This window comes from Panthera tigris, chromosome A3, assembly GCF_018350195.1.
Source record: "Panthera tigris isolate Pti1 chromosome A3, P.tigris_Pti1_mat1.1, whole genome shotgun sequence".
Classification (NCBI taxonomy): domain Eukaryota; kingdom Metazoa; phylum Chordata; class Mammalia; order Carnivora; family Felidae; genus Panthera; species Panthera tigris.
In genome coordinates this window covers 66,616,145-66,642,269 of record NC_056662.1, presented here as the reverse complement: position 1 = coordinate 66,642,269, position 26,125 = coordinate 66,616,145, and the positions used below count along the sequence as shown (strand labels likewise).

At 46.9% G+C, this 26,125-nt stretch overlaps 1 long non-coding RNA gene across 7 annotated transcripts in view; it reads left to right on the top strand.

Annotated features, from left to right (window-relative positions):
• LOC122237309 overlaps positions 1-23,406 on the top strand; it is a 28,437-nt gene extending 5,031 nt beyond the window's left edge. For 3 of the 7 annotated variants that reach the window (XR_006215703.1, XR_006215699.1, XR_006215701.1), the window contains exons 4-7: positions 817-1,130; positions 3,411-3,579; positions 14,452-14,575; positions 20,431-20,539. This is a non-coding gene — a long non-coding RNA (uncharacterized LOC122237309). Of the gene's footprint in view, positions 1-816; positions 1,131-3,410; positions 3,580-13,502; positions 13,649-14,451; positions 14,576-20,430; positions 20,540-23,210 lie in introns of those variants that run through there. The other 4 variants (XR_006215702.1, XR_006215700.1, XR_006215704.1 and 1 more) reach the window with 4 other exon arrangements.
• Positions 23,407-26,125: the final 2,719 nt, after the last annotated feature.

Sequence of the window (26,125 nt, the reverse complement as noted above, 5' to 3'; positions counted from 1 at the left end):
CTTCCTGCTGCCCTACATCTGACCCCCCTCCTTGAGATTGTGGGTCCCCCTCCATAACTCTTTATGGGAGCAGGCTGGCTTCCCATTCTAGAAACTGAAAAGGCACCAATTTTCTTCCACCTCCTTTGTGGTCAGGGTATGGACAGTGACCCAGGTTTCTCACATTAGGCATTGGGGCAGGAAGGGACATTTATTCTCAGGTAAGTGACTTCTAAGAGCAGACACAGAGGCCACCCTATTGGGCCCACCACAGTGCCTGCGGTAGGCAAGGGGGTGACAGTTTGTAGCAACAGGCCACCTCAGCCTCTGGTGTCCTGTGTTCAGCCTGGGCAGTGGCCATGCTGCCTGTGGTGGCATCCAGTGTCTGGAGCCGTGGGGTCCTCACCTCCGCATTCCCCGGGGATGGATTTGAGCTCCTGGCTACTTTGTCTTCTACTAGCTCCCACCTGATTTCTGAGCTTCCTGCTTCAAATTTAAGGCAGTTCTGTGAGCCCTCCCACCCCAAAAAATGTTTCACTCATTTCTTTTTCTGTTTAAATCTGCTCTTACTAAGGATATGACTGAATCACATATTAACTGAGAAAGCCCCAGGAAAATGTTTGTTAGTTGTCTGCATTCAAGGCCTCCAGGCATAAAACCCTCACAGACCCCCCACCGCCACCCCTAGCCTGGCCCTGGGGGGGCTCCCACAGCAACCTCCCCTGCCCCTTAGAGTCTGCTGAGCCAGACCCCACAGATCTGCCTGCAGTCTGCACTGCCCTGGCAGACCAGGTAAGACAGAATGAAATAGGTTCCTCAACCTTATTTCTCTTTCAGAGAGCCAAGGACATAAAATTGGAAATAAATACACCAGCCAGAAGGTGAAATGGGGTCCGCTCTGTTTCATGGCCACTGTAATTACTAATAAATAGGATGCGAGTGCTGTTGGGGCCTGGCTTGCACGGAGCTCCGGAACACGTTTTCCTGTCTTCTGCAAATCTGGGAAAGAGGGAACGACAAGGGCTCTAGTACCCAATGTCCCAGTGAAGGGGAGTGGCTTGCCAAGGCCACACAGAGCAGAGCTGGAGCTTGGCTGCAGCCCCCCAGCCCCAACCCACCCTGAGGGACCTGCACACAGACTGCGCACGGAGGTGAGGCTTCAGCTCGAGCCAGGTTTAATGGCAACATAAAAATTATATGGTCTTGAATCGCACTCGAGTTAATGTGCTGCATCCATAAATACCCCCATCAAGGTGGGTTCACATTTCCACCTGCATACCTCTCACCATTTTACAATAAACCAGCCAGGTTTTTGGAGACTGCGCCATTCGGTCCAGAGCCTGAGTGCCCTCCAGAGGGTTTATGGCAGGAGGAAGGGGAGCCCGGCCTCGTTACTTCTAGCAATATTAGGATTATTCCTACTCACATGTGACCCGATGCCCACCCAAGGTTATTCATTGTGGACTTGTTTATGGTATCAGGGAACCTAGTCAACAACCCATGTGTCCATCAACAGGGCATGGCGCTTCCACACTATGGATACTTCCTCCGCTTAAAAAAATATATGAGCAGGCTCTCTATGACAGATATGGAAAGATCCCCAAAATATATCATGAGGTGAAAACAGCAAGTTACAAAACTAGGTATAGTAGCTACCATTTGTGCAGAAAAGAGAAAGAGCAGATCTATGACTATATATGTATCTCCTGAGAATACTTCAGACTGAAACACCAGTGGCTTCTAGAGAGGTGGACAGGGTGGTTGGGAGACAGGAGTGGGAGGGAGAATTTTCACAGAACTTCCTTTTGTTCCTTTTGAATCTGAAACTATGACAATGTATCACCTATTCAAAAAGGAATAAATTCATGTGATAGTTTTGTTGTTGCATATGATGTTTTCAAAAATAAAAATAAGAACTGAAAGAAATGGATTTCAGATGGTTGGGTTTCAGCCATCAGTGAGGGGGAGACTGAGAGAACTGGAGACCCTCCCACATCCAGAAGTGGTGGTCTTGTTTGTGAGAGGGAGAGAGAGAAGGTGGGTCATTCCCAGAGCCCCCTTCCAGGGTGGGCCAGAGCCACCTGTGGGGCACTCCACCCATCTCCACCCTGGCCCCAGGAGGACAAAGGACCCTGACAGCCTTCAGGATGAAGGAGGTGGTACAGGAGTCCCTCCTGCTGGGATGACAGGGCAGGTATGACTCTCCTTTTGCACAACCACACAGGCATGGCCACTGCCCCTCAGGAACAGGATCACCAGGGAGGCATCTTGTCAGAAGGTCTACCTGCAGGATCACCGCGCCCAGTGTCCCACCATGAGGGCTACATCCTCTCTGGTTAAGGTGTTGTGCCGTCCCAAACTCCACTTCCAACATATCCACCTCTTGGCTATTGATCAAGGAGCATTTGGAGCATTCTGAATGCTGTCCCTAACAGCAGTTTGCCAAGCCTTTTCACTCAGACAGGAGGAGCCCGAGTGACATGATAGCCTCTACAGTGGGTTGAATAATGCCCCCCCCCTACCCCCGGCCAAAGATTTGTCCACCAGGAACCTCAGAATGTGATTTTGAAAAGGGGTCTCTAAAGGGATAATTAAGGTCAGGATCTCACAAGGAGATCATCCTGGATTAGGGTGGGCCCTAAATCCAATGACAGGTGCCCTTCCTTGTAAGAGAAGAGGTAGAGAGATGGAGAAAGCCACCTGAGGACGCAGGTAGAGAGTAAGACATCAACAAACCAAGGGTTGCCAGGGATTGCCGGAGCCACTGGAACCTAGAGGCAAGCATGGACTGGATCTCTCTCAGAGCCGCTGGAAGGCATCAACCCTACCGACACCTTAATTTTCCTTCTGACAGTCGCACAGTCTCCCAGAATTACGAGAATATAGAATTCTGTTGTTGTAAGCCAGTTTGTGGGATTTTGTTATGGCGGCCCTAGGAAACTGAGACAGCCTTTGAGCTCTGTTGGGGAAGAGGAGGGGGCTTGGGGCACTGAGGGTCACCTCAAGGACTTTGCAAATTAAGTGCTGGCCCCACTGCAGTGTGACGCTGGGAAGGAGGAACAGCGTGGCCTGTTTGAAGACAAACATCCAGGGAGGCTGGGTCCCCTTCTGCTCTGGGACGACTAGTTCACAGTTCCCTGGGGCAGGAGCATCCCCCGCAGTGGGTGTTTTTCTCTAATGGGGAAGGTGTGCCTGTCCTGTCGCTAGGAAACGGGGAGCTGGGCCTGTGGGCTCCCAGCCTGGAGCGAAGGCAGATGGTGACAAGATTAAATAGTGCCTTTCATTTCAACATAGGAAATGTTTTCAATTCTCCTCTCTTCGTGTCTCTAAAAAAAGGCAAGTGGCGGAAACGTCCGCTGGAAATTTATTAACAAAAGCCCAGGCAGCCCAAAAAAGCATACTTTTTTCTTTTCACATGTCTTTCCAACCAGCCTGCAGGCACTTTGAGAGTGGGAGCACGGCCCTGGCCCTATCGCAGTGACCTGCCAGGCACCTCCCTGAGCCTCACTCAGTCATCACCAGCACTTGACAAGGGGTTCTACTGCTATCCCATTTCGTAGATGGGGAGACCAAGGCCTACAGAAGGGAAGTAACCAGGTGGTAAGTTGGGAAGCTGGGACTTAGTACACAAGAGTGCTGTTGTTCATTAGATGCCCCTTGGTGGTGGTGAGGCTTGTCAAAGTCCTTGAAAATGGGAAGAAGAACTCGAATACAGAATCTCATTGATATTGACATAATGAGACAAAACAGCTCTGCTTTCTCTGCCAATGAATTTGGGGCAAGGAGCTACGTGGACCAGGAGAGGTTAAGACCCTGCAGGTCTAAGTGTGCTGGCTGAGTCAGCCTCTCCTTCTCTGTACCTCTGGGGTATAACTTCGGGGTCTGCAAAACCCAGTCTCTCAGGCCACTCAGACCACAGCAGTAGTGGCCACTGGTGGCCAGGGCAAGTGCTCCCCCAGCACAGTCTCCTGATTGCTGTGTGCCTGTAGTGAACAGACCAGGAGGGGGCGATCTCAGGCTCCCCAGGACGCATGGAGTCAAGAGCCCAGATTGCAGCTGGGTAACTGCGGGGCATGGACAAAGAGAGGGGAAGAGAGAAGTGTTGGATTTTATTTTATTTTTTTAATGTTGTTTGTTTGTTTTAGTGTTTATTTTTGAGAGAGAGTGAGAGCACGAGCAGGGGAGGGGCAGAGAGAGTGGGGGACAGAGGATCTGAAGCAGGCTCTTCGCTGACAGCAGGGAGCCCGATATGGGGCTTGAACTCATGAACCATGAGATCACGGCCTGACCAGAAGTTGTATGCTCAACCAACTGAGCCACCCTGGGCGCCCTGAGGTGTTGGATTTTAGATCCATGAGGGATGAAATGGGGTAGAGGGATGCGGAGCTGGGCAGATATGTCCCCAAATATCCTCTAGTCTCTTCTCAGCCTTAGCTCCCTCTGTCCTAAAATAAACACTGCTCACCAAGTGAGTTGTTCCTACAATAGTAATCCCTTCAGTGTCTACACCTTCTCTCCTGTCAGAGTACTTTCCTATCCATCAAATCCCATGATGTTCAACCCAGTGCTGGGGGATAGGTGGGACAGATGCTAACCCATACACCCTCATTCTGTGCATGGAGAAAGTGAGATGCAGACCCATCTCTTTACCTCATCCTATATCTTCCTTTCCTCTATAATAATACTCAAAACTCTGCCTCCTTTCCACTCCTATTACCAAGATCTTATTTTAGGTTCTCACCATGCCAAGGCTCAGGACTCTACCTTCAGACTCTCCCCAGACCAAGCCATTTTACATGCTACCCCTAAATTATGCTTCCTAAAGTTGTGCTTTCATCATAATCAGACACCTTAACACTCACCTTGTTCCTTATTGACAACCCACCAAAACAACATCACTGCCTGGCTTCTAAGGTCCTCTTTAATTAGATATCACCCAATTACATTGTCTTACTACCTCTACCTCAAACCACAAGCACTCTCTGCTCCATCCGGATCACTCTCCTCTCTTACTAATAAATTCATGATGTCCATTTCCTGCCTCAGTGCCTTTGCTTATGCTGTGCTCCCACCTAGCCTGCCTTCCCTTAATTCATGGACAATTCCCCAGTGGCTAGTCATTCTTCAGGCTACAGACTGAATCAACCACTTTCATCAGCCAGAGATTGTTCCCTTCTCTGAATTCATGCTCACGCATTACACTTCAGCACTTGGTATTCAGCCTTAACGAAGGCCCACAATGATCCTCATCTCTTGGTATTCATGCCCCTGTGCAGTCAACCTCAGTAAGTAGAGCTGCCCTGTATAACCAATAGGAGGTGGCAGAAATGACATAGTGTGAATCCCAAGGCTCATAAAAGACATTGTGATTTCAGGTTTGTGGTCTCTTGGACCACCTGCTCTGGAAGAATTTAGCCACCATGTCAGAGTCAGAAGGACACTTAGGCAGTCCTATGAAAAGGTTCATGTGGTGAAGAACTGGGGCTACTAAACAACAACCAGTACTAATGGCAGGCATGTGAGAGAGCCATCTTGCAAATGAATCTTCCTGCCCCAGTCAAGCCTTCAAATGACTATAGTCTTGGCCTTGAGAGAGACCCAGAGGCAGACCCTGCAGCTAAAGTCTTTCCAAATACTGACCTGCTAAAATGGTGTGAGATTATAAATGTTTGCCTTAAGCTGCTAAATATGGGGGTAATTTTTATTTAGTAGTAGACAACTATACAAATGTCTTCATCAAGAGATAGTTTCCTAAATCTACTAAAATCCAGGGACTATGGTTTTTTTCCTCTTCCTTACATTTCCCATGACTCCTGCCACAAAGATGGACATTTTTTAAATTCAGTTTATTTATTTTGAGAGAGGGAGAAAGAGAGAGAGAGTGTTCAAGCAAGCAGGGGAGGGGCAGAGAGAATCCCAAGCAGGCTCAGTGCTGTCAGCACAGAGCCCAGTGCAGGGCTCAAACTCATGAACCATGAGATCATGACCTGAGCCAAAATCAAGAGTCAGATGCTTAACCGACTGAGCCACCCAGGTGCCCCAAGATGGATACTTTAGAACAAGCGTACCATGTTCTTGCTTGTTCATTCATTTAACAAATATTTATTGAGTATCAATGTGCTGGGCACTGTGTCTACCAAAAGAGACAAAATAGATCAGGTCTCTGCCTAGAAGAGCTTATGATCCAATGACTAAATAATCACAAGAATATATAATTACCATGTACATGCTATGAGCACAAAATAAAGGTAAAAGAGACAAGGGACTTCATTTACATTGGGGGTGGGGTGTGGTCAAGAAAGGCTTCTCTGTGGGGGTACCTGGGTGGCTCAGTCCATTAAGCATCCCACTTCAGCTCAGGTCATGATCTGGTAGTTCGTGAGTTCAAGTCCTGCATCAGGCTCTGTGCTGACAGCTCAGAGCCTAGAGCCTACTTCGGATTCGATGTCTCCTTCTCTCTCTGCCCCTCCCCTGCTTGCTTACTCTCTCTTTCCCTCTCTCTCTCCCTCTCTCTCTCTCTCAAAAATAAATAAACATTAAAAATAATTAAAAATAAAAAAGAAAGTCTTCTCTGTGGAAGTGATAAAGGATAAGTAGCAATCACTCAGGCAATGGGAAAGGAAGTCAGCAAAGACATTCCAGGTGTGTGAGTGTCCTTGGGGCTGACAGACTTCCGCAGGAAGCAGAGTGACCCAGGGGGACACTGGCATGGGAAAGTCACTGGAGAGGCTTTAAGCAGGGGATCTATGTCCCTGTCAGGAAGCTAAGAGGATAATGCTTATCTTCTTATAATGATTGTAATGATCATTATACATAGTACATTGTATACATTATACATTGTATATCATTGTACAATGATGTACAGTCCTCATTGTTATGATGTGGTCAGTGGCTCCTGCCATCATACTTGGTGGGAGAGGACAGTGGCTTGGGTTGAGATAGTAGCAGGGGAAATAAAGACAACTGCACAGTAGCAAGAGGTATTTTGGAAGCAGAATAGACAGGAATTGGAGGTGGATAGAACAGGGGGAAAGAGGCAGGTATCAAGACTTACTGGTTGATCAGTTGTAGGTACAGAATCCTTCAGCAGACATTCCACAGAGGCCACCTAAGCCAGGCCCTTTCCTACCCGAAGTGAAATGGGATACCTTCCTCTGACCCATAACCCCACATTCACTTCCCAGCAGCTCTCATGAGGCCCAATCAGCCCTGTTAGCACCTGCCCAGTGGCTGTGCCAGATTTGTGTGCCACCCAACACAGGCAGGGAATAATATTCATTTTTGTCCTTGGTGGTATGGCCAGGGCCTGACCCAGCATCTGGTGCAGAATAGGTGCTCGATCATATTAGATGAATGAATGTACACCGAATAAATGAATAAATGAGTGCATATCAGCCTTTCCACGCCTCCCCCCCTGCACCATGTCTGTCCCTTTGATCTTGCCCTAGATATTGAATCCAGCCCCAAGGAGCTCCTGTTAGGGCTTGAGCCCTACATACTGGCCTGGTGCAGGTGGGAGAATTCAGGAGCCAGAAAGGGCATAAACCCCAGTCTGTTGGTCCTACTTGATGCCTTCCAGCCCTAGACCTCTTGCCTGGGTCCTGGCTCTGGCCCCAGTCCTCTGCCACAGCACCTGAGAGGCCCTGCATCATATCCTGAGACCTGCTTCTCACTGACTCTGCACAGCTCTCTGCCAAACAGAACCAGTGTCTATAGAGCTCCGGTTCTTATACCTGACTATGTATCAGAAATACCTGGGAGCCTGTTACAAGTACAGCTTCTGGGGGCCCTCTCCCAGATAATCTGGTCCAGTAGGTCTCAAGGGCCCAAACTGCAGGTCTAACAAGTGTTCCACACGTTGTAAGTGGCTCCTGGAGGACATTGTGAGAGGCACTGCTGTAGAGCATTAGGGTCCGGGTCGTGCCTGGATCGTCCCGGGCCAAGCTAAGCATCCTCACAAACTAGGCAGCTGGTTGAGTGGGAATCAGGCCTTGCCCAGAGGTCAGGGTCTCATGGCCATTAGAAAACACATCTGCCTGGACCAGGCCCTGGGCGTGCTGACATTAGGGGACATATCTCACTTCATACCAAATATTAAAATGCAACTATACCCCATGTTAAATATATCTCTTTGCTCTAGCAAATTTGAAAGGGCTTTTATACATTTTAACTCTTTAAAAAATTTTTTTAAGTTTATTTATTTGAGAGAGAGAAACAGAGAACAAGGAAGGGAAGAGAGAGAGAGGGAGGCAGAGAATCCCAAGCAGACTCCATGCTGTCAGCACAGAGCCTGATGCGGGGCTCAATCTCACAAACCATGAGGTGGTGACCTGAGCTGAAGTCAAGAGTCAGATGCTTAACCAACTGAGCCACCCAGGCACCCTTACATTTTAGCTTTTTAAAAACTAAATATATGATATAAAATATATACTAATATAACCACATATTTATTAGACATTTATATAATAGTGGAGTTCAATTGTAGGTGCCCACTGACATTTTCTGGGCATTTAATTAACATTTACTAATTTCAATTTAGAAATTTCTGTCTCTTGGAGCCATACATTTTATTTTTAATTAATTAATTAATTAATTTAGAGAGAGAGCATGATCAGAGGAGAGGGGCGGAGGGGGAGAGAGAGAAAGAATCTCAAACAGGCTCTATACTCCGCACCAAGCCTGATGCAGAGCTGCAGGGCTCCAGGGCTCAATCCTATGATCTTGGGATGATGACCTGAGCTGAAATCAAGACTCTGATGCTCAACTGGCCGAGTCACCCAGATGCCCCAGGAGCCATACATTTTAAATTCAGGTTTCAAGTATTTTTCTACAGGCCCTTAAAAAACCAGCAGACCCAGAGCACAGTGCCCATGAAAAGGCACTGTGCCACCTGAGGCAAAGCCACTGGGGCTAGGAGGGAGGCATCTGGGTTAGTGCAAGGTGTGGGGAGCCTCCACGTTGCCACATAAGCCCTCAGGTGTCATCTTGACACTGCTGGAGAGGTGAGCAAGGTAGTGCTGGGCGCAGTGTGGCAGATGTCCACCTGCCATGGGCGCTAAATATAGCCCATACACAAAGCCCTCACTGCCCGGGAACCTGCAGAGTCGGCTTAATTGGCTAGAATTGCCGCAGAGAGAAGCTCAAAACGAATCGAAAACAGGCTTTGCCCCATAATTCTAGGATGCCGAGGTTCACAATTAGACAGTGGATTTCTCCTGCCAGCAACAAATATTGCCGGCCTCAGTCACTGATAAATCCTTCAACTTGATCATCCCCTGGTGTCGAGCTCAGACCTGGTGTAGGTGTCTGGGGAATACTTACTTTCCACAGTGACCCAACAGAGTAGGATGTTTTCCCTCCAGGGTTCTGTTCCCTAGTGGTATAGACTAAATGTTTGTGTCCCCCTAAAATTCATACGCTGAAGCCCTTACTCTCAGTTAGTTGGAGGTGAGGACGCTAAGGAAGGCAGTCAGGAGGTAGTTGTCATCACCTGTCCATGCACATCAACACTGGCTGAGATTGTCAGCGACTCGGAAGAAAATCCTGGGTCAATAGTGGGGTATTCTTTTAAGAAATGCTACATCATCAAACTTACACTTGTGAAGATACAGAGGACAGTACTTGTTGGAAAACAAGGACATCAATGGTCAGAATCAAAATAGGAATATGAAGACATTTTAGAACTACCTTAGCCAATTTATTTTACTTATCTTTTCTTTCTTATGTATGTCCAAGTGTAAGATATGATGAACTGCTATGTCTACATAAGTCTAAAAGTGCTCTCTCAGTAAGCATAAATTTTTAATTTTAAGCACTTTGTTATGGTTTAATTGGTAGTTACTGGTTACACTTCTTTCTCGCTGGTACATGAAATCGTAGTGGACCTTACGATCAATGGCATCTTGATTGTAATTGTAAATGAAATTGTAAATGAAAAATAGGTATTATAAAGCAACAATAATTAAAACATTGCACTACTAGAGCATAACAGATTCACTCACTCATTCATTCATTCATTCATTCAGTCAGTCAACAAGTATTTATGATGGATTTAGTATATGCCAGGCACTCTTTTTTTTTTATCTTATTTTATTTTTAAAAATTTATTGTCAAGTTAGCTGACATACGTTGTAGTCTTGGCTTCAGGAGTAGATTCCCGTGATTTATCACTTACATACAACACCCAGTGCTGATCCCAACAAATGCCCTCCTCAATGCCCATCACCTATTTTTCCCACCCCTCAACCCCCCACCCCCATCAACCCTCTGTTTGTTCTCTGTATTTAAGAGTCTCTTATAGTTTGCCTCCCTTTCTGTTTGTATCTTATTTTTCCTTCCCTTCCCCTATGGTCTTCTGTTACGTTTCACAAATTCCACATATGAGTGAAATCATAGGATATCTATCTTTCTCTGACTTATTTCACTTCACATAATACTCTCCAGTTCCATCCACATTGTTGCAAATGGCAAGATTTCATTCTTTTTCATTGCCAAGTAGCATATATATACCACATCTTCTTTATCTGTTCATCAGCTGATGGACATTTGGGCTCTTTCCATACTTTGGGTATTGTTGATAGTGCTGATATAAACATTGGGGTGCATGTGCCCCTTTGAATCAGCACTCCTGTATCCTTTGGATAAATACCTAGTAGTGCAATTGCTGGGTCATAGAGTAATTCTATTTTCAATTTTTTGAGGAAACACCACACTGTTTTCCAGAGTTTTTCCAGGCACTCTTTTAGATGCAGAAGAAAGTCAGTAAAGGAAAATAACAAGTCCCTGCCCTCATGGGGACTTACATGCTAGCAAGAATAGGTATATAATAAACACATAAATACCATTTATACTGTTTATTAAAAAATACTGTTTGTAACATTTCAGGGTTGGTAAGAACAGGGTAAAAGGATAGAAGGTAAGGGTGCAGGATAGGGTTTCTATTTTATATATAATTTTCAGGGAAGACCTTTCAAGAAGGTGGCATTATGAGTGGAGACCTGAAGGAGGTGAAGGAGAGAGCCATGTGTAAAACTGGGGGAAGGGCCTTGTAAGTAAAGGAAAGAGCATGTGCTAAGGCCCTGAGGCAGAAGTCCTCTTGGCATATTCAGGGAACAGAAGGGAGACCAGTATGACTGGAGCTCAGCAATCAAGTGGGTACATGGGAGGGGATAAAGGTCTGAGGGGAGACACAGCTCAAGCAGGCTTTGGGGACCTTTGTGGGACTTTGAGAGCCACTGGAGTGCTTTGAGCAGAGGAGGACATGAACTGACTAAGATTTTTAAATCTAAGGGAAGTGGAATCAGGGCCGCTATAGAAAGACCAATTAGGTAGCTACTGCCATAGTCTAAGTAAGAGTCAGGGGGGCAGGGATGAAGGTGGTGGGAGCTGTTTGGATTCTGGGTGTATCTGAGGGCAGAGCTGACAGGACTTGATAGAGTAAATGTGGAGAAGAGAGGAGTCAAGACTTGAATATTTTTGAGTTAAGCCATGGAATGAACAGAGCTGCTATTTCTGGAGGAACTTTGTGGGGGAAGCAGGTATCTAAGTGGAGACTCAGAGGACAGGAGTCTAGAGATGGGGGAGAGATCTGGGCCGGAGCAGTAAGTGCTATGTACCATCCAGGCACATATGGCCTTTGCAGTGAAGCTGGAGAGACCCGCCTGAGAGAGAGAGAGAGAGAGAGAGAGAGAGAGAGAGAGAGAGAGAAGGGAAAGGTACCAGGATGGAGCAGGTGGTGGGTGCCTTGAGACACAGGAGGGAGGGGAGGAGAGCCTGGATCCAGCCATCCGAGGCTGAGAAGGAGTGGCCAGAGACACGGGTGAGAACCAGAGGAGATGGGACTCTCCAGCCATGTCTCTAGAGAGTACCTGTGGCAGATCATGGACAAGAGCAGAAATTCCTGAAATAGACCCCAATACATAGAAGAATTCAGTGTTCAGTAAAGGCAGCATGTTGAAACAATGGGGAAAAAGGAATTGATTTCACGGGATCAAGCCCTGCGTCAGGCTTGGGATTCTCTCTCTGTCTCTCTCTCTCTCCCCCACCCCCTGCCCCTCCTCTACTCGTGCATGTGTGCGCACGTGTGTCTCTCAAATAAAAAAAATTTTTTTAATAAAATAAAGTTTACAAAAAATAAATAAATAAGGCAAAAAAGAGTGATAAATGTGCTTACATAATAATAAAAACTATCTGAGTGACAGAAACTATCTCCAAAAAGTCCAAAAACAAATGACAAATTAAGAAAAATATTTATGGGGTGTGTGAGTGGCTCAGTCAGTTAAGCATCTGACTTCTGTTCAGGTCATGATCTTATGGTTTGTGGGCTTAAACCCCGCGTTGGGCTCTGTGCTGACAGCTTAGAGCCTGGAGCCTGCTTCGGATTCTGTGTCTCCCTCTCTCTGTCTGCCCACCCCTGTTCACACTCTCTCTATCTCTCTCAAAAATATATAAACATTAAAAAAAAGAAAAATATTTACTATTCATTTTGGCTTAATTTCCCTCATCTCTAAATCAATAATGATAACAATAATAAAGGAACAATATGCAATAAAAACATGGGGGGAAAAAATAAAAATAAAAACATGGATAAAGATTGTGCACTGACCATTCAAGGAAAGGAAAATGCAACTGGCTTCTAAGTCTTTCTGAAAGACATTCAGACTCACTCACAATAAGAGAAATGCAAATTAAAATTACATAATAGTTTTCACCACTTGAATTATTTTTAAAAATTAAAATTTGATCAGATACTGTATTAAGGAGGGTACAGGCCTCTCACTGTCTCTAAGCAGGAGTATATATAAATTGGTAACAGTGCTATGGAGAGCAATATGGGCAACATTAATTAAAATTATGAATGCCCAGGGCTTTTTTAAAAAAATATTTATTTATTTTTGGGAAAGAGAAAGCTGGGGAGGGGCAGAGAGAGAGGGAGAGAGACAGAGAATCCCAAGCAGGCTCCTCGCTGTCAGCACAGAGCCTGACATGGGGCTCAGTCTCACGAACTGTGAGATCATGACCTGAGCCAAAACTAAGAGTCGGATGCTCAACCAACTGAACCACCCAGGCTCCACCATATGCTTAGGGCTTCTGACACAGCATCTCTTCTTTTAGGAAAATGCCTGCCATGGAGGAAATGATGCATGTATAGGGTTATTTGTGTATGACTGATTTTGCTTTTAAGGCATTTATTTTGAAAAGTCTCACACTTGAAGTAAAATTGCAAGTATGGTTCAAGGAACACTTTTTCCCCTGAATTATCTGAGAGTGAATTGCTGACTTCATGACTCCCGCTAGGTAAATACCTTAGTATTTCTCTCAAATAATTCTCCTTCACAAAAACATTCTTCTTCATAACCACAACAGAGCCATCAAAATTAGGAAGTTAACAATTAAGGAAAAAGAGAATACTAGAATAAACACTGTGGTGATTGGGATTAGAAGTATCGGTGTGAACGCGTGATTTCCCGTATACAGAGAGATAGAAATAAGCGTGGACACAAACAGATGTGCGTGTTCTCTAGCTCTGTCCCCTGAGGGCTTCTGGAAGCAGTGACATCCCACTGGCAATGAGCACATCTAGGGACTGGAACTGGCTTCTGGATACCATTTCCCATACTACCTCCAAGGAATGAGTGCTCCTTAGAGAAACAGCTAATTCCAGCGTGGGACAAGGCAAGTACAGGATGAACACAGAACCTTGAAGACGGTGATAATGTTTTGAAGCTATTAACTCTTTGTTCATTTGTCTGATAGCAGTAATGTTGCTATATTGAAAACATTAATGCCGCTTACCATGAATTTAGCATTCACTATGTTTAAGGCACTTTCAGACATTGTTTTGACTAATCCTTACAATAACTTTGAGAAGTAGGTTATCTTACTTTGTATGTGAGGGAAACTAAGGCTTACCAGTAACTTGAACTAGTGTCCTTGAACCCTGCTTGGGGTCCACAAGGGTCTCACACTGACCTCCTTTTTTGGCCATGCCCTCCATTCTCAGGGGGGCCCAGCAGCCATAACTCTATGCCCTGGCCTTCCTTGGTTGACCAGGAATCTGATGCTGGAACCAAGCAGGTCAAACAGCATGTGGAGGGACATGCAGATGTGAGACTTGAAACTAAAGGATGAGAAACACCAAGATGGGGGATTGCTGAGGCTGAGACAGGTTACAGGCAGCACTCGGGAGCAAGGGCCCTGACTGCTGCTGCTGTCAGTCCTGCGTGTGATCCTTACTGCAAATTTTCCTTTTGTGCTTGAGCTAGCCCGAATCCTTTCTACTGCTGGCAACCAAAACAGCCTTAATTAATAAGCAAGAATCACATATGGTAGAGGTGGGAATTGAACGTCAGACTCCAAAGTCTGGTTCATTTACTCTATTCTGCACCATCACTCCTGGGAACCTTTTAGTCATGCTGACAGATATTTATATCCATGGCTATTCTAACAAGACTTTTAATGGGATCATTCCAGGTCCCAATCCATTGGGCCATCCTGCTGGAAGACCATGCAGAGAGGGCAAGCCCCTAAGGTGACACAGAGAGGCCCAGCCCTCCTGGTGTCCCAGCTGGGATATTCCTGCCAAGATGCCAGACATGTGAGTATAGGCATGGTGACATTGTGAATGTTTCAGCCCCAGCAGCTGTCTGACTGCAGCCACTTGAGAGAGCCCCAGGCAAGACCAGCAGAGGCATGGCCTAGCTAAGCCCCTGGTACTTCACAGAATTGTGAGAAATAAGAAGATGGTGGTTGTTTTCAGCATCTAGGTTTGTAGGTAGTTTGTTATGCCGAGCAGATAAACAAAATAGATGGCTTCTTTGGGAAAGGGGCACATAGATGAAAATCAAAGACTGAGTGGAAGTCAGGGGGTAGAGGGGACCTTTGGAGGAGGCAAGCCAACGCAGAGGGACAAGGAAAGAGCTGCCAGAGGCCAGTGTGGCACAAATGCACAGTGATGAGGATAGTGGTAGCAGTGGAGGTGAGAGTGGGAGGCCCTGCAGGTGCCAGAAGGAGCCTGGACTATATTCTAACTGAAATGGACACCACTGAAGGGTTTGAGCAGGGGGCGACCTGATTAGACATGGGGCTTCCAATGTCTCTGTGACTGCTATGTGGGATGGGTCAGAGGCAGGGAAGACCAGCTGGAGAAGTGTGGAATAGTGTCTACCAGAGGCTTGAATGGGGGTTGTGGGTTTCAAGGTGAGGGAAGTAGAGGAGCTCAATGCATATTTTGGAAGGAGAATAAACAGAGCTTGGTAATGGGTTGGATGTGGGGCATGAATGAGAAAGAGGTGCCAAAAATGATTCCCAGGTTCCTGACTTGATGACTGGGTGGAGGCTGGTGCCATTTACTGAGATGGGAAAAGCTGTGGGAAGACAAGATTTGGTGTGGGGAGGATCAAGAGCTCACTTTTGCACATATTACGTTGGTGATGTCAAAGAGACATCAAGTGGAGATGTGAGCCGGCAGCTGAACGTACAAGTTTACATTTTAGAAAACTGATCTGGGCTACAGATAAACATTTGGGAGTCACCTGCTCAAAGATGACATTTAAAACCATGAGAAGCAGTAATTTTGCCCAGAGAGGGAGGTGAGAGAGAAAAGGCTTCCAGGGACACTTAATATGAGACGCCTGCAGAGAAGGACACCCTGGCAAATAACTTGGCTTAACCAGTCAGAACTTCCCTTGAGAGCACAGGAAGCAAGTTCAAGATGTTTCCATGTAATAGCTGTTTGGATATCTGAAGACAGGGCAGTGCCTCCCTGAGTACACTCCTCTGGATTACACCTTCCACTCCTCCTGTGTCTTTTTCCCCATAAGGCATCATTTAGAGTCCTTTGCCATATGGGCCTTTCTCTTCTCGAAGTTCCTATAACTGAGTGTAACTGTCCAGGTGAGACTGACCAGCCAGGTGAGACTAGCTAAGCAGCATGACAGATATGAAACAAGCAGTGACATGAGGACAGCTGAGGACAGATGAGCCACTCATGGTTGTTCCTGAAAGATTTTTCATCACTTTTCCCATCTGTGGAAAAGGGCTTAAGATCTCAGAGAAAGCCCCATAAACAACTGAATGAGCTCAGGCACTCCGTTACTGCCTGACAGCCTTGCTGGCAGAGAACTAGATTGTTTCTCGGGGCAAAAAAAAAAAAAAAAGTGTAGAACTTCTAACAAGATGTGAGTGTCAGAGGCTGCTTGCCTGCTTCATGGGGACAGCTCAAGATAGATTTCACGGGAAAAGTTGAAACCTATAAATATAGAGCAGAAAAAGTTCTCCATCTTTTGTTCATATACACCATATCTTCACTGCTGAGACACCAAGGCCCAAATAAATACGTGAGCTATGCGGCTGTTTCCATCCAGGCCCTGGTTGGGATAGGAGGCCTGCATTCTCCATCAGTACTATTCTGATTCACCATATGACTTTTCAGCTTTGGTTCACTATACGTTGTGCCCAGAAATCCTTAAAGAGCAGTAAACACACATGTGAGCACATGTGCCCCGCCCCCTGGCTAACCATGCAGGTACGTACACACACACACACACACACACACACACACACACACACACACAACACCATGCACCATACCACACTCAACACACACTTCGTACATGTGGAGTTTGAAACCTGTGTTCAGTATTATTTTGGCAAGAAAGCGTTCTTCATTTCTTCCCTTTCCTTTCTCCCTTCTGGGCTAGCCAATGTGGATGACATCTTTTGCAGGGACAGACTTGGTCAGAATAACAATGTGGAGGTTCACCTGGAGAGGCCATCGGTGTTATTGAGAACAGTGCTGGGGCACAAAATAAGACACTCGGATCAACGGAACAGAATAGAACCCAGAAATGGACCCACAAACATATGGCCAACTAATCTTTGACAATGCAGGAGAGAATATCCAATGGAATAAAGACAGTCTCTTCAGCAAATGGTGCTGCGAAAACTAGAGAGTGACATGTAGAAAAATGAACCTGGACTACTTTCTTACACCATACACAAAAATAAACTCAAAACTCACAATTAAACATAAGACAGGAAGCCATCAAAATCCTAGAGGAGAAAACAGGCAAAAACCTCTTTGACCTTGGCCATAGCAACTTCTTACTCAACACGTCTCGGGAGGCAAGGGAAACAAAAGCAAAAATGAACTATTGGGACCTCATCAAAATAAAAACTTCTGCATAGTGAAGCAAACAATCAGCAAAACTAAAAGGTAACCAACGGAATGGGAGAAGACATATGCAAATGACATATTAGACAAAGGGTTAGTATCCAAAATCGATACAGAACTTATCAAACTCAACACCCAAAAACCAAATAATCCAGTGAAGAAATGGGCAAAAGACATGAATAGACACTTCTCCAAAGAAGACATCCAGATGGCCAACCAACACATGAAAACATGCTCAACATCACTCATCATCAGGAAAATACAAATCAAAACCACAATGAGATACCACCTCACACCTGTCAGAACGACTAACATTAACAACTCAGGCAACAACAGATGTTGGCAAGGATGCAGAAAAAGATCTCTTTTGCACTGCTGGTGGGAATGCAGACTGGTGCAGCTACTGTGGAAAACACTATGGAGGTTCCTCAAAAAATTAAAAATAGAAATACGCTATGACCCAGCAATTGCACTACTAGGTATTTATCCAAGGGATACAGGTATGGTGTTTCGAAAGGGCACATGCATCCCAATGTTTATAGCAGCACTATCAACAGTAGTGAAAGTATGGAAAGAGCCCAAATGTCCATCGATGGATGAATGGATAAAGAAGATGTGGTGTATACATACAATCGAGTATTACTCAGCAATCAAAAAGAATGAAATCTTGCCATTTGCAACTATGTGGATGGAACTGGAGGCTATTATGCTAAGCAAAATTAGTCAGAGAAAGACAAATATCACATCACTTCCCTCATATGAGGACTTAGAACAGATGAACATAAGGGAAGGGAAGCAAAAATAATATAAAAACAGGGAGGGGGCAAGAGACTCTTAAATATAGAGAACAGAGGGTTGCTGTAGGGGGGCCTTGGGGGGTGGGCTAAATGGGTAAGGGGCATTAAGGAGGACACTTGTTGGGATGAGCACTGGGTATTATACATAGGGGATGAATCACTGGAATCTCTCCTGAAATCCTTGTTGCACTATATGCTAACTAACTTGGATGTAATTTAAAAAAAAATCATTAAAAAAAAGAGAGAGAGACAGAAATAGGGTTGGTTTGCCTTATAGATGCTCCAGTCTGAAGAGGGAGGGAGACTAGAGAGAGGAGGGGCCCCATGTGATTGATTATTTGGGTGTTTTTATTTTATTTCATTACTTTTTTAGGTTGTATTTATTTAAGTAATCTCTATACCCAAAGTGGGGCTCAAACTCATGACTCTGAGATCAAGAGTCACATGCTCCTCCAACTGAGCCATGAGATATCCCTGGCTGGGTGTTTTAAAGAAAGGCTTGGCCATTCCTCCGGCTCTAGGCAGGGAGTATGTGAGGATAATCATTCTAGATCTGTGTTTCTCCAAGTGTGATCCCCCCACCCAGCTGCAAAAGCACCACCTGGAAACTTGTGAGAAATGCAAATTCTCAGGCCCCACCCCGGACCTCCTGAATCAGCCTCTGGGGGTGGAGCCCAGCCATCTGTTTAACAAGCCCTGCAGGGGATTCTGATTCACTGTGAGCTGCAGAAACTCTGCTCTTTGAGTATGACTTTCTTTCCAGTAATGAACTATACCTTCATGCTCTGTTAAGTATTATGTGCATGTAATTTTACATTTGGAAAATGTGGAAGAAGCTTTATTTTTGTAACACAAACTCCAGAATATTTGGGAGGGGAGGCACGGAGGGAGACAACAGCACACTAGAATCCCAGAGGTAGAGTTTTGTGCTCACCAAAGTGAGGCAAGGGCTAATAAAGGTGGTGAAGCCCTGATTTAGAGAAAAGGAAGATAGTCTTTCTGAGGCAGGCCCTAGAGACCTTGGTTGGGGAGTCCATGCAGCAGGGGAGTGGGAGAATGCCAGGCGCTCATCCCTGACTGCCAAGGTCAGGACTGGAGCAGGCTTTTCTTAGGTGAGGTTCTGTTATTACCCAGCAGACCTTAGGGGCCAGTAGTGTGCATGTGTACTGACTTGTGTGTGTACACTGGGGGTGGGACACATCTGTCTCACACACCCCAGCCCTCACCAGCCACCGGCATCTATCTGGCTCTCAGCCCTGGAGCAGTCTGGTCTGCAATATATCAGAGACCCTAGAATGCAAAAGGCAGTGATTTCTCATTTCCAGGGACTCTCCGGGTGGTTCCTGAGCGGCTTCCTCACTAGCAGTGGCTCCCACCCCAGAGATTCTGATTCCATTGGCTTGGAGTGAGGCTGAGAAATTTGCATTTTAAACAAGCCCCTCCCCACCGAGTAATTCTGATGCAGGAGCTTTGTGGACTGCACCTAGGATATTAACAGATTATTTTATTTGGGGTGATGGTGCTTGGGGGAAGGCAGGGGTGATGCCGAGGGGCTGAGAATCCAGTGTGAACCAGTTATTCAGTATCAATGGGGCAGAAGGATGGCCAAGTAAGAAGTGTCACAGCTGGACACAGAGGTATTCATTTGGGCAGTAAAATGTCAGGCTGGTAGTTGATCCGAGAGTTGCCTAGTCGGTCTGGTTACCAGAGGCATGCTACCTGTTCTTTCTGGAAGGGACGCATCACAAGGCCACAGTTCCCTGAGTTCAGAACGAAGCTTGGGACAGTCTGTAGAATGAATGTCTACCCAAGGTCAGAGGGACACGTAGCAGCATCGATTTTATAGATAGTTCATTATAAAGCTGATTCGATGAGTTCTGTCGAGCCTCTCCCAAAACCCACAGCCCTTTCTAAGACAGCCTCCTGTGATGACTGAAATGTTCTGTATCTGCACTGCCTAATGGCCTAAAGGCAGCTGCCAGCCACACTTGGCCATGGAGAACTCGAGATGAGGCTAGTGTGGCTGAGGAACTGATATTTAAACTTTACTTCATTTAAATTTATTTAAATGTAGCTTTAGTGACCTCACATGGCTGTGACCATTGCTTCAGATAGCTGACTCCAGCGAGAATCTCACATTGCCTGCCACATCGCAGTGCTGGCATGGAGGGAGCTCACCAAGGGGTGAGCCTGGGGGAAATGGCTCCTCTTTGCCGGCCCAGGGAATTCTAGGTGCTTTGTAAGCCAGAGGCTGTGGAGGCAAAGCATCCTGTCTCCCTCCAGCTCTTCTCTGCTCTGCAATAAGATCTCTGAATTATTTCACAGCAGCTGCCCCTGTTCTAGGGCTGTCAGCCTTGCCTGGTTCAAGGTCAAGGGGCCCATCCCAGGCTGGGATACAAGCTCTGCTCTTTAGTTCTGGAAAGCACGTGCAGGGGCAAACGGGGGGGAGAAGCATTCTCACGTTTCTTGCTTTGAACACAGATGAACCTCATGACTGCTTCCTCATGCTGGTCTCCCCATTTCCCACTTAAAGATAAAAAGGGAGATCGAACACAAAATGAAACAGAGCTATTCTGGACGATGACATTTTTAAAAGGCAAGTGCATAGACACTAAACATCCAGCTGTGGGAAAAAATATGAACCCTCAGCTAGCCAAACAGGGCTGCCCCAAATGGTCAGACAGAATCTCTGGGAATAAAAATCCCTCACACAGGCAGAAAATGGCTTCAATTACTTTAGACGATTCGGCACATCTCTGCCAGGGTTGGCAAAAGACTTTCATCTTCAGCTTCCACCCAGGCTGACCCCGGCAAAGGCAGAAGCCTGCAGCACTGGGCCCCAAGCTCCAGATCTGCCTGAGGCCAGGGCAGAGAGCAGGGGGTAGGCACTGACCTAGGTGAGGGATGGGGGCCAGGCTGGGTGGGGTGAGGTTGTGACCTAGGAGGTCACCGAACACAGAGCCGAGAAGAAAAGGGGCCAGTAAGTCTAGCACTCAATAACAGGAAGATCTAGAAGGGTAGGAGCTGACCCAATAGTGACTCCGGCCTCTGGCTCCCTTGCAAGTGGGTCCCAGAGGTAAGAAAGGGCTGTGGCTGTTCTCAGCTGGAGTGATCCTGGCCCCTGGGGCAGGACATGGTGTCTGGCAATGCCACTCAGCAACAGCTAGCTTTTCAGTTGCTCTGAGAACTGCCCACACTTTCGGGGGGTGAGGGGGGGTGGTAGTCTGGATATTCTCCTTAGAATATCAGAGAAGTCCTCCTGTCTCTGGGCAGAAGACCTCCTAGAAGGGCCAGGGGTCCCATACGAGGAGGCCTTGGGGAGAAGCAGGCTGCTGAGAACACAGTGACAAGTCATTCCTCCCTCCCAATGTCACAAACCAGCCCCACCGTCTAGAAGAGACGACAGTCCCATGGGGCAGCTCCAAAGGTAAGGGTACTCTGGTTACTGCAGCCCAGGACGGTGGTCGGTGGTTGGGTGGCTGTAGTCCTTAAGGTCAGGTGTAGAGCTTCTGATGGTTTAAGGATAAAGAGCAGCAGAAGACCTACGAACAGAGGTCAGTTAGTCATATAGCTTTGCAAAGGTTGATGATGAGGGATGACAAAGATCTCAAGCTCAAGGCTCTAGCAAGAGGCAAAGCCTGACATTTGGAATCTCCAGAGCCTGCCTCCTCCTCCCTCCTTCTAGAGAGGCTGGGTTCTGGCAGGTCAGCGTCTCAGGGTGTGACTCATGTCTCCCTGCCTGGGATGCTGGCAGCCACCCCCCCGCCCTCGCAGGCCTGCTTGAGACAGGACTGCTCATTCCTTTTATTTATTCCCTGTTCTTCAACCACCTCTCCTCACCCCAACCCATGACTAATGTGCTCCCACCACCCCAGGGCATGCCGGGAGGGCATCACCACCACTGCAATTATCTGGATCATTTAGCCCCCAAAATGTCTCTCCAGCCCCCAGCATCAACTTTGTTCTGCAATTATCCATATAACTCCAGCAATTCAGACGTGTGGTCTACTCAGTGAGAATGAATCTTCAGCCATTGGTTTCCACTGGTTGTGAAGGTTAGCTCCAGGCTGGCCGAGAATTCCTTCATGTTAGCCATTTCACGGTGGGGCTCTATTCAGACCCTCAGTGTTGGTAAAAGATTATTTTAAGCAAAAGATCTTTGAGATTCAACAGATGCAGATAAAAGCCTTCTCAGAGCTTCTCTTATCTGACTAAAAGCAGAAACTTCTGAGAAATGAGGACTGCATAAATTCCCTCTTTGGTGTTGGTCTACTCCCGGGAAACAGATCAAGAGCAAACATGCCATCAGTTCCCTCCCAGGGGAAGTTCTACTGGCTCTTAAGACAGAGAGATCACTCACATCTGCATAAACAAACATCATCACACTTTCTTATTTCCCATTTGTTCTAAAAACCCATTTGTCTTTCCTAAAGACAAACCCATCATCTTTCCTATTAAGTTCGGTATATAAGGCCCAAATTCTAACCACCCTTTGGAGTTACTCATCACTGAGCACTGCCTCACATGTGCATCAGTTTAATTCGCAATATCTAGTCACTGAACCTAAGAGCGTAGAGGAAAAGTTTTTCCTTCGCTACATTACCATCCTCTCAAACCTCAGAAACATGTTCATTTTAGAGCTAACGGGATCTTGGAAATGAATTCATCCAGTGTAGACAAAAGAAGCAGCAGTATCTTTTAAAACAAAGACATGTCCAGACCATGCCCCAGAGATGTTCACCAGTATGTCTAGCACTAGACGTGTGTATTTGTTAAAGAGCACCCCTGTCCTCCTGATCAGCAGCTCCTATCCCTGTCCACCCCTGCCACCTGGCCCAGAGGGAGGAACACTTTGCCCAGGGCTCAAGATGATTAGCGGCAGGGCCAGGATTGGATGCGCCTACAGGCCTGTGCCACCTCTCACCTCTCCTATACACAGAAGAGCCTAACTCCCTGGACAGGCATTCAAGGCTCCCTGAGTCTGTCCACCACCCTCCAGCCTGCCACCCATGTTCCCGGGCTCTTCTTTTAGCCTTTGGTCGCGCAGTTACTATAGCCTGACATGCACTTGTCACTCCTCATATGTCTCTCTCCAGGACGTGTCTCAGTTGGGCCCACCCCCCACCCCGACTGCCCCAGGGCTGGTTCCCAACCCAATTCACAGTGAGCCCTTCCTCCACCAAACCCTCCCTGCCTGCCTGACAGCACATTGATGTGGGCTTTGGGATGTAATAGGCTGTGAATTTGTCTTTTTGTTTTAGAAGCTCCAGGAGGGCAAGGTGTCTTCTAAGTCTTCAAGAGGGTCTTACACATAAATAAATGCGAGGAACGTGAGTTGACTGGACACCAGCTTTCCTTCCTGGACTTGTGCTCAGAGAAAGCACCCTCCACCTTCAAACATTTGCTTTTGGAACTTCCAAGCCTGGGCTCCTTTACGGATTAAATGCTGACATTTTCCATTTGTGTAAATTCTCACGACAAGACTGAAACCCTGCCTGCTCTCCCATCAACCCAATAGGACTAGGTAAGTGCTGGGGACTGGGGGCAGTCCCTGCAGCCCAGGCTGACAAGGGCATGGAGGAAGCATTAAGAAGTAGTAAAAAAAAAAAAAAAAAAAAAAAAGGAATGACAGTGTGACCGGACAGAACAGGAAACATCCAAGTTGTGATTTAAAAAAATTCAAGAATCCAATTAGGAGCCCAGCTCCTTCCTTCTGCCAGTTTCATCTGCAAGTACACAGTTGGCTGGAGACAGGTGGGGCTGCCAAGTGTGGACACCTGGGAGGGCGGATATTGGCCTGCGGGCCCCTGCTGTCTCCTACACGCTCAAAAGGGCACTGCCAGCCCAGTGCGGCTGCCCGGCTGGAAGGCAGGCCTCACCATCTGCCCACCCCTGAGGGCGCGGGCATCTTCCTGCTGGTGGCAAAGGGGGTTTCAGCCCAGAAATCAGCCCTGCGAGGTCTCTGTCCCCAGAAGTGCTCCTCCAGGAGAGTGGGTAAGGAGGCGTGGGATCTGTAGCTGCTGCTGGCAACTCAGGGGTGAGGCAGGCAGCTCCCTGCAGAGACCTATAATCCAAAGCAAAGCAGCTGTGACCAGTTCAGGGCAGCCCCAGGTATACATGGATGGAGACGAGCTGCACGTTCACACCTGCCTCTTTTCCATTCTTCTTGCTGCTACAGCTGCCACAATTTCCCTCTCCTTAAAAACCTGCCCTTTGCCTCCAATATCAGATTCCCTTCCTTCTCCCCTGCTTGATCTCCCTGGCATTTTTCTGGCTCCCCCCCACACTTATATGTTCCCTCCTTGCACTGAATTTCTTCCAGTCCCCTACACAATCATTTCTGGGGCTCAGTTCCTTTGCTCTTACTGTTCCCTCTACCAGCAGCTCCCTTTCTCAGACGCCTGGAAAACTTCTATGCATGCCTCAAGACCCAGCTTAAATGTTACTTCCTTAGTAAAGCCCTTCCTGACACCACTGTATACTCTTGCTGTACAGTGTAATAACAGTCTTGCTGTTATTATGGTACCTACTGCATCGTTTGGTAACTCTGCTTACATGCATGTCTTGTTCCCTCTCGCCTCTAAATATTGAGGTCCTTGAAGACAGTGACTGGTTCTGTAAATCCATTATGTGGCATGATGTCTAATACGTCCAACTTGTCAATAGATATTTGTTGAATGTATGAATCCAAACTTTGTCTTCCTTCTGCTATGCCCTGCTTCATAACCCTCGATGGGGCCCTCTAACCTGAAGACTAAATTCTTGGCAGTTTGCATTCTTGTACCCACACTTTCTGTACACAGCATGGGAAAATTATCCCCACGTTTGGCATTGTGGAGAACTTAAAAAATACAAAAGAAAGTATCTCCACCCAGAGTTCTGAAGAGTGAGGCAAGAGTCCAGATGAAACTCTGAGGAAGACAGTGGGTGCCACTGGGACTTTCCAGATGAAGTGAGTGTTGTGTCCAGTGGGGAGGGATCCAAGACAGTCTCCTGGGACATCAGGTCACATTGGAGTCAGCCCCAAAGAACAGATTTCAACAGTTAGACATGAGACTGAGAGGCATGAGGGCACGGGGAAAAGGCATTCCTGTTCGCAGAGGCAAATGTGTTTAGGGTGTGGGGCACCTGGGTGGCTCAGTCAGTTAAGTGTCAGACTTTGGCTCAGGTCATGATCTCACAGTTCGTGAGTTCATGCCCCGTATCGGGCTCTGCACTGATGGTGTGGAGCCTGCTTGGGATTCTCTCTCTTCCTCTCTCTCTGCCCCTCCCCTGCTCATGATCTCTCTCTCTCTCTCAAAATAAATAAATAAATAAATAAACAAACAAACAAACAAACAAACTAACTTTTTTTAAAAAGTGTTCAGGATGTGTTTAAAGGGTGTTTGGTTGAAGTAAAGCCCACGTGGGGGGAACAGCAGAAAGTGGAGGTTGACAGGACTTGTCCAAAGATCTGCCCAGGACCAGGATGTGGCTCTCATCAGCAGCATGGGCTCCAGAAAGACTCATTCAGAGCTGGGTGGCACGGGGTCTCTGAGGACCTATGTTGGGGACAGGTCTTACCAACACTCCAGCTGTCACTGCCCCAGCAGTGGGTGAGGGAAGGGAGCAACGTGGGCCCATGAGGAGAACAGAGAATGTTTCAGTTTCCTCACCTCTCTGACATTTCCTAAATCCCATACCTAATAGTGGCTTGGTCTAAGGGGAGCATCTCACTCTGCCAGCTTCCAGAAAGTTAACCCACAGAACCTCTCCTGCCCCCTCTCCCTTCAGTGGATGGGGACCTGTGGACCTCTCAACCACAGGACAGGCAAATGTTTCTTAGACACCACCTACCTGGAAGGTACCAGGTAAAGCAAAACAGGAGATACCCAAGGACAGAGGACACAGACCTCTAGTTTAACTGCACACAATATAAAACACCCACAGAGCCAGGCTGGGGAGTGGCATCCGGTGAAAACAGGAAGCAACTGGCCTCCACTTTTTTAGAGTGGCCATATAAATTATTGTTCAAATTGGGCAAGGAAAAGGAAAAACTATTAGTTAATATGCTAGAATATAGGCACGAAAAAGGCTGCCCAGGCCAGCCAGCACAGTGGTCAACCATCCACATCACTCTTAGGTTTCCAAAATGTCCACATCCAGACCTGTCCCTGGCCCTGAGCTCCGGAGCCCT